Below are 9,355 nucleotides of genomic sequence, written 5' to 3'. Positions count from 1 at the left end.
GGGCACAGGAGAGTATGGAGGGATGGTCACTGGGAAGAGGTAACTATGGGGAGGAAGTGGGAGGGGAGCTGTTGCATTGTGGTAAACTGTGGTCAGTGACATGAGACAAAGTATATGTGAACTGCTGTATGGAAAGTGAATTTGCTCTGTACATCTTCATCCAAATCACAATAAATAAAAAAGAAAGAAAGAAAGAAAGGAACAGGAATTTATTCTCTTAGAGTTTGGAGGCTTTAAGTCCAAGTTCAAAGTGCCCGGCTGTAGGAGTTGAGTGAAAGCCCCTCAACCTTAGCTTTGCCTCCTGTTCCCCGCCCATTGGAGCTAGAGGCATCTTTTCACTCTGGCAGCTAGATGGCTGCTTAGGCTAACAAGCCCAAAGTCGACAAATAAAATGGCACAGTCCCGATGTTACCAAACCACACGGCAGGCCATTAATTTAAGTCCACTGTAAGTCCCAAGGTCAGCAGAGCATGGCAGGCTGCTGAACAATGACACAGCTACATGCAAGGTTCAAGGTGCCATAAATTAGAGACCATTTCCACGGGAAGCGGCTACTCAGCTGCTTGCGGTAGATTCCACCATTGAATTGATTGCCAGTCTCATCATGGGGAATAACTACCACCAGCTGCCCAGCCACTGAACCAGGCCCAGCCAAGATGACATACAAATTTAACTACCACAGATGTCATGCTTAATAAAGTGGAGGGTCAACAAAAAAGGGGAAGGCCCTCAACAAGATGGGTTGACACAGTGGCTGCAGCGATAGGATCAGGTGTTGTAGGGATCATGAGGCTGGCACAGGACCGGGCAGTAGTTCATTCTGTTAAACATAAGGTCACTATGAGTCGGAGACAACTCGACAGCACATAACAAAGATAACATTTTGAACGGTTCACCCTGTACAATAAAATGATTTTTCTTATGATATAAACTCTAAACACAATCAACCAAGCCACTACCATCCAGTAGATTCTGACTCATGGTGACCCTATAAGACAGTAGAACTGCCCCATTAGGTTTTCCAAGACTGCAAATCTTTAAGGAAGCAGACTGTCACACCTTTCTCCTGCATAGTAGCTAGTGCGTTTCAATTACTGACCTTGGGATAGCAGCCCAAAGCTTTAACCACCATGCCACAGGGCTCCTGAACACAGCCAAACCTAAGGATAATAAGCAAAAATTGGTTTTGACCATACGGAGTAAAGACTAGAAACAAAACCAACCCATATTCCCTCCAAATTTCTTTATTCCACCCATTTCTAAGGAGCAATCTGGGATGTCCTCGTAACATTTGCATTGCAAAGCAGGCTGGAAATTAGCCTTGTTTAAACAAATGCTCTCTGCAAAGGCCGCCCTCCATCGCCCACCCTTGACAGCAGCAACCTGCCAGAGATAAAAGAGGCGGCCACGTGAGCGGCTGCTACTGAAAAGAAGCCTTTGAGCTGAACTGTTTAACTAATTAATGCAGTTCTCCCTCTAAGGTTAGAAATGAAAGGAGGGGAAAGAATTCGTGAGCGATTCACCACTTTAGGTCTATTATATGCTTGCAACGAGAGACACAACGTGTATAAATTTCGTACAATTCTTCAACCCTCTTGCGAAATCTCACCTAATCCCCGGCGTTCCGCGGGATCACAGCCAGGCCTTGGGCTGCAGCGTCGCTCTATATGGGTCGATAACAACAGGAAAGACTCTAAAGCTTCTTTTGATCCTGGCATAAATCAGAAGGAAAAAAATCCACGACTCCCTCCACGGAACTTCAGTTATCTAAGCTGGGATATTTAAAAACTAAGCGAAACTTCGAGAGGACTATAAATGACCCAAGATCAAAGTAGCGAGCTCCTGAAGCAATTGCCTTTGTTTGACGCAGAGTATTTGCCTAAGCCTGAGGACCAGCCCAGAACCACGTGGAACTGAGGACTGCAAAATGGGGTGGGGGAGGGTAGGACTTGGCTCTGTGAGCACTAGTGTCCTGTTGCAGAGCAAATTTGGGTACATTGCCTTCCTCCCCTTCCTCCTTTCCCTCTCCACGCATGCCACTAGGGCCAGATCTATGTAAAATTGAGAAGCAAAATGTAGGTTGAGCATCCTATTGTTAGTTGTCTTGGAATAGATTCTAATTCATGGTGACCCCGTGTGTGCACAGTAGAACTGCACAATAGGAGTTTCAAGGCTGTGACCTTTCGGAACACATCACCGGGCCTGTCTTCTGAGACGCCTCTGACTGGTTCTGAAACCTTCAACATTTCAGCTAGCGGTCCAGCTCTTAAACATTTGCATTACCTAGGGGCTCCAGGTTCAGCATCCCAGATTCCACTTATTAATCTGTTTAAACATCCCCCTCCTTCTTTCCATGACACTACCCAAGGCACATTGGGGATGGAATGCTGAGTGCACAGAAGTGCCTTTTGCTTTGGATTCCTCTGGCAGATAACCAACCACTTGCCATTCAGTTGATTCAGACTCATGGCTACTCTACGTGTGTCAAAGTAGAACTGTGCTCCACAGGGTTTTCAGTGACTGATTTTTCAGAAGTAGATCCAGGTCTTTCTTCCCAGGCACCTCTAGATGGACTCAAACCACCAGCCTCTCAGTTAGCAGCCAACCATATTAACTATTTGTACTACCTAGGGACTCCTCTAGCAGATAGCCCACTGCCATGGAGTCAATTCCGACCCATAGCCACCCTGTAGGACAGAGGAGAACAGCCCATTGTGTTTCCAAGGCTGTAATCTTCTAATCTTTATGGAAGCAGACTGTCACATCTTTCTCCTGTGGAACAGCTGGTAGGTTCAAACTGTTGGCCTTTTAGTTAGCAGCTGAGTGCTTAACAATTACACCACCAGAGCTCTTTTCTAGCACAAAGGATGAGTGTAAAGTAACTAGACTGCAGAGTAGAGTGTGGATTATGACACACAGTGCTATAGCTAAGTGGCTACTACATTATCTTTCTCCTTTTTATACCTAGTTTCTAGAAAAGAAAGTTACACTTATCTCCATTTTCTGCCTCTCATTCACTCTACCACCAGCCTGGTTTCCACCACAGTTCTGAAATGTTTTTCTTTAAGATGGCTAAAAACTGCTTACTAGCCATCTTGAGTTATGTCCCACACACATTTCATTCATTTCCACATGCATTCAGCTAAGCACTGCATTTAATACAACCCAGTTTCCCCAAGTGTGCATACTTAGGGGCTTGCAGACAAAGAGAGCTTGTCATCACTGATTGTTGCATCTCTTTTCAAATTTTGATTTCAAGCATCCTAATGTCCAAGTCATGGGCTCTTGTGGTACAGTAGCTAAGGCATTTGGCTCCTAACCAGAAGGTTGGCCTTTTGAACCCACCAGCTGCTCCATGGGAGAAAAATGAGTAGTCTGCTTTCAGAAAGATTTATAGCCTTGGAGACCCTCTGGGGCAGTTCTATTCTGTCCTATAGGGTTACTGTGAGCCAGGATCAACTTGATGACAATGGATTTTTTTGGTTTTAATCTCCAAATACACTTACATATATTTTCTATTCATTCACTGTGGCACTCATGAGCTAAAAATTATCAACCATTCATGGATTTCTAACCCATTGACTTTGCTGTCTTTGTGTTGCTGTTCATTCACCCTTTCATAACCTATTATCTCTTAAGCCAGCCAAGAGTCCTTGGCCCATCATTAAAATCACCTTCAGCTCTTTTGCCTTTCATCAAACGTTCTTGGCAAAACTTCAGCCCTAGTTAAATCCAACTCTCCACCTACTCTGTGCCTGTATCTAAACAAGAGCTGAATGCCACTGGGAAAAATAATATGCCATCCTGATTGGTCTCACTTTATATTTATGATCTCATACTTCAAGTGAGTTGTATTAGTCTGGATCCAGCTAGGCAAAAAGAAACATATTCTAAATGTCTAAAACAGTGGGAATTTAATCCAGGGAATAGGTTCCATATGTGATGGAAGGACTAAAAAATCAAACAAGAGCTGATGACGCAGCTTAAACTTTGTTCTGGATTCCTCTAGGAGATAACCAACCACTTCCCATTCAGTTGATTCAGGCCCATGGCTACCCTAATGTGTGTCACAGTAGAACTGTGCTCCATAGGGTTTTCAGTGGCTGGTTTTTTAGAAGTAGATCTAGGTCTTTCTTCCCAGGCATCTCTGGATGGATTCAAGCCACCAACCTCTCAGTTAGCAGCAGAGCATGTTAACTATTCATACTACCTTGTTATTGTTGTTGTTATGTGCCGTTGATTTGGACCCAACTCATATCGACCCTTCCTTGGGTTTCCAAGGCGGTATCACTACGGAAGTAGATTGCTCAACTAGGGACTTCTTTAGTAGTTAGCCCGTTGCCATGGAGTCATTTCTGACTCATAGTGACCCTGTAGGAAAGAGAACTGCCCATAGTGTTAGCAATAGGATAAAAGTGCATCAGAGACAAAGATGAAGCCAGCATCAGCAAAGCTCAAGACTAAAATCGTGTGGCAGTTAAAATCCTAGTCCCTATATGTCGATGAATTCTACATCTGTTCCCCAAATCCTGGTAGTTGTCCTATATATTCAGACACCTACTGACATTTCTACTTGATTGTCAAACACAGCATAGTCAGGACATTACTCATATCTCACTCATATTCTCATGTAATCTAATTCCTTCTTGTATTCCCTTCTTTGATGAGTGGCACCATCATTTACTCAGTCACTCTAGCAAGAAATACAAAATCATTTCTAAATTCCTCTCTCTCCCATACACATGCAACCTCTCCTTTCCATCCTTATCAAACCTCATTAACACTGTCCCATCCTTCACCTTCCTTCTTTCCATGTGTGTCTGAGTATGTCATATGCCTGCCTACAGTCCTTTAAGGACTTTCAGGATAGTGTTCAAACTCTTTACCCTAGCATATAAAGCTCTTCCAGGTGATCTGTGCCCTACTCTCCAGAATCGTGTCCTGCATCACTGTTTCACTCACTTTTTATGTTCCAGCCTTATCAAAATCCTTGCAGTTCCTGAGATTTGTTATGTTGTTCCAAGAACAGCCTCTGTGTTTTTTCTGGAACTTTCTCTGCCTCGTCTTTTTCTGTGTGTTAACTCTTCTTATCCATCCTTCAAAAAAACCTTGTTCAAAGGTCATCCCATGTGTAAAATCCATCAGTGACCTTTCCAAGAAGAATTAACTATTTCTTCTTTTGACTGTTTCTGTATGTTACACATACTTTTATTATTGCATGTTTTACTGCATTGAACTTAATTTCTTGCATGCCTATCTCCTCCACCAGACTACTGCCTTTGTATTTTCAGCATTAGTACAATGCCTAATGCAATGCTGACCTTCAGTAGATGTATTTTGAACTATTTAATTGACTCATGTTGTTGTTGTTATGTGCCGTTGAGTCGGATCCGGCTCATAGTGACCCCTCCTTGGGTTTCCGAGGCAGTATCACTACGGAAGTATGTTGCCCCATCTTTCTTCGGAGGAGTTGCTGGTGGGTTTGAACCACAAGCCCTCTGGTTAGCAGTCCAGTGCCTTAGGCACTATGCTATCAGAGTTTATTTAACTGAGGTATAGAGTCAGTAGAACTTCTAAACAAGTCAGAAAAATTTTCAGCATTAAGGGGAATTTTCAGGGAAGTGGGCCTACTGCTTCTCTCTCCCTGTACCCAAAGCAGTGGTGAAACAAACAAACAAACAACAACAACAAAAAGTACTGCTACTCATAATCACATGAGGCTGGAATCACAACAATTGCACATATGCAGGTGTGGCTCCAGCATAATACATATAACTTAATTCAGATATGATATAACATTCAAATGTAGAAATCAAGTGCCTTGAAATAGGCAAGTTGCCCTTGAAAGGGCCAAAAGGGAGTAGGCTGAGAATTCTGAAATCCTCAGACTAATCCTAGTTTGCCGTAGTTATCTGTGGGGGCACCAGAGTGAGCTGGGAAAAAGCTGGTACTGGAGAGCCACAGGTGTCAAAATGGCCACACAGGCACTCCCCAGTTTGTAGGAAACTATAGTTGAAAATGAAGCAGAGTTGAAGCACTTACTGATGAAGAGCCAAGACTATAGTCTGCAGTATGGATTGCACCTCACAATAAAGAAAATGAAAGTCCTCACAACTGACCAATAGACAATATCATGATAAATGGAGAAAAGACTGAAGTTGTCAGGGATTTCATTTTACTTGGATCCACAATCAACATCCATGGAAGCAGCAGTCAAGAAATCAGACATCTTACTGCACTGGACAAATCTGCTGCAAAAACCTCTTTAAGGTGTTAAGAAGAAAAGATGTTCATTTTGAAGACCAAGGTGTGCCTGACCCATGCCATAGTATTTTCAATAGCTTCATATGCATGTGAAAGCTGGTCAGTGAATAAGAAAGACTGAAAAAGAATTGCTGTCTTTGAATTGTGGTGTCGGCAAAGAACACTGAAAATACCATGGACTGCTGGAACAAATCTATCTTGGAAGAAGTACAGCTGGGATGCTTCTTAGAAGTGAGAATGACCAGGCTTTGTCTCATCTACTTTGGTCCTTCCCAGGAGAAGGATATTGGTAAAGTAGAGGGTCAGTGATAAAGGGAAAGGTCCTCAAAAGATGGATTGACACATGGCTGCAAAGATGGGCTCAAGCATAGCAAGGACTGTGAGGATGACACCGTGCTTCATGCTGTTGTACATGGGGTCACTATGAGTCAGAGCCAACTCAATGACACCTAACAACAGAGCCCAAACCCTTGCTCTATTGATCAGTGTCAAACAAAAACTGCCTTATGTATTCTCTACCTAGTCATTTCTTTTGTGCTTTCCCTATAACTTCTCCTCTAGAAAGGGGAGAGTGAACTTTTAAAAATGTTTATCTGACTATGTTACTTCTATTTGTATGAGACCTTAAATTTTAAAGCACTTAGTTTGTGGAAGGCTACAATCCACAGTGGGAGCCCTAACTCCATTTTGAGTCTTCACACAAATTCAGACTCCATTTGTGTTCTTTGTGTTACTTCAACAATGTGGATAGGATTAGACAAATCTGCAGCAAAACCAAGGAAGGGCAGTTTGCCCTCAGGAAGAATTTGGTTGGAAGTAGATTAAATAGTATCCTTCCAGGTGCTCAAGAAAGAAATAGGGAACTTACCTGGGCATGTCCTTCTTATACAAAGAACTTGCCTGGGCATGACCTTAATGATTTACTAAAAATAGCCAATCCTGTAAACTTTTTAACCTGCAATTATGTACTTATCCAAATCATGGTCCTTCCCCCACTACTGTAGTTCCACCTTTGACAGTGATGAATTGACCTGCCACCAATGATGATATTGTGACGATTTCCTTTATCCTCTATCCTATATAATGAACACATGCCTGTGTTTCAACAGATTAAATGGCACATGCTGACCATTTCCCTTATCCAATGATTTTCTTTGTTTTTGTCTTTGTCCTATTTAAGGCTTAATAAAAGGGTCTCTATAGAATATTTTTGAATCTGGGGTCTTTTTCTCTATTACATATGTGACTTTTTTTTTTTCTAAATGAGACACCATATTTTCTGGCCTGGAACACTCTTATGTTGAATAGACCCTCTGGCTTAACCTTTCAACTCAGAGTATGTCAGAAATGGCATAAGGGTAGATCCTGGTAGCCATCTGTAAGGGTAGCTCGGGAATACAAATTAAAATTTTATAACACCATGTGCAAAGAACTGAAGTGAGAAAATCAAAAAGGAAGAACATGCTCAGCATTTCTCAAGCTGAAAGAACTGAAGAAAAAAATTCAAGCCTTAAATTGCAATATTGAAAGGTTCTGTGGACAAAATATTAAACAACACAGAAAGCACCAAAAAAAAGATGGAAGGAGTACACAAAGGAGATAAGTGATAACTGGTTAACTTGAACATAAGTCCCCAGATGACCATAGAAATGTCAGCCCCAAGACTTAATTAATGGTTAATAATTAAATAAACAGTTATTTAGTGTCTGTTAAGAAGGTTTATGCAAGGAACTCTGGTGGCACAATGCCTAAGGCATTTGACTGTTAGCCAGAAGGCTGGCAGTTCAAATTCACCAGCCACTCCCTGGGAGAAGATTGAGCAATCTGTTCCATAAAGATTGACCACCTCAGAAACCCAATGGGGGTCGCTATGAGTCAGAACTGACTCAACGCATGAGTTTTTTTTGGGGGGGAAGAATGTTTGCAGCTGGCACCTTGGTCAGCAGGATGATGAGAAATGGAAGGATAATGTTAAATGAAATTAAATTTTCTAAATAACTTTGTAGCTAAAATAAGTATATATCAAGTGGCAGTACATATCCTAACTCCCAAATTACAGTTTTACTTACTGGGATTTTCCACTGTGTTTCTACTAGCCCTTTGTAAATTTGAAACTAAGGTAGAGACTAAGTTTGTTAAGACAGGAGACATGCTGAAAAAGAAATAAGGAAATAAATACCATTTACAATAGCTACTGTGATAGTTAAGGTTGCATGTCAACTTGGCTGGGCCTGGTTGAGTGGCTGGGCAGCTAGTAGTAGTTATTTCCCAGGATGAGACTAGCAATTACCTCCATAATGGGATCTACCGCAAGCAGCTGAGTAGCTGCTTTAGAGATATGGCCTGCTTCCCCTATATAAGAAACAGCTTTGAATGGTCTCTAGCTTATGATATGCTTGAACCCTGTATGTAGCTATGTCATTGTTCAGCAGCCTGCCATGCTCTGCCGACCCTGGGGATTTCAATGGACTTGAATCAATGGCCTGCTCTGTTGTTTAGTAACATTGGGACTGTGCCATTTTATTTGTTGACCTTGGGCTTGTTAGCCTTAGCAGCCAGTAGCTGCCTGAGTGGAGAGATGCCTCTAGCTTCACTGGGCTGGAAGTAAGAGGCAGAGCTGAAGCCCAAAGTTGAGGGACTTTCACACAGCCCCTAGAGCTTGGCACTTGGAACTCAGACTCCCAAAATTGTGAGAATAAACTCCTGTTTGTTAACTCCATCCCATTTGTGGTATATTCCTGTCAGTGGCACAAATACAGAGGTAACCAAAACAGCTACCAACAAAATAAATAAATTAATTAAATACTTAGGGATAAACCTCACCAGGGACACAAAAGATATGTACAAAGAAAACTACAAATCACTACTCAAAGAAACATAAGAGATCTACACAAATGGAAGAACATACCATGCTCCTGGATAGGAAGACTGAACATTGTGAAAATGTCAGTACTACTCAAAGCAATCTATACATTCAACGCAATCCCAATCCAGATCCCATCAGCATTCTTTAAGGATATGGAAAAACCAATCACTAATTTTATATAGGAGCTCTGGTAGCATAGTGGCTAAGACACTTGCCTGCTAACCA

Source organism: Orycteropus afer, unplaced genomic scaffold (genome assembly GCF_000298275.1).
Source record: "Orycteropus afer afer isolate SDZICR_OR568_19922 unplaced genomic scaffold, OryAfe1.0 scaffold00076, whole genome shotgun sequence".
NCBI lineage: Eukaryota > Metazoa > Chordata > Mammalia > Tubulidentata > Orycteropodidae > Orycteropus > Orycteropus afer.
Note: the sequence above shows the minus strand (reverse complement) of the source record.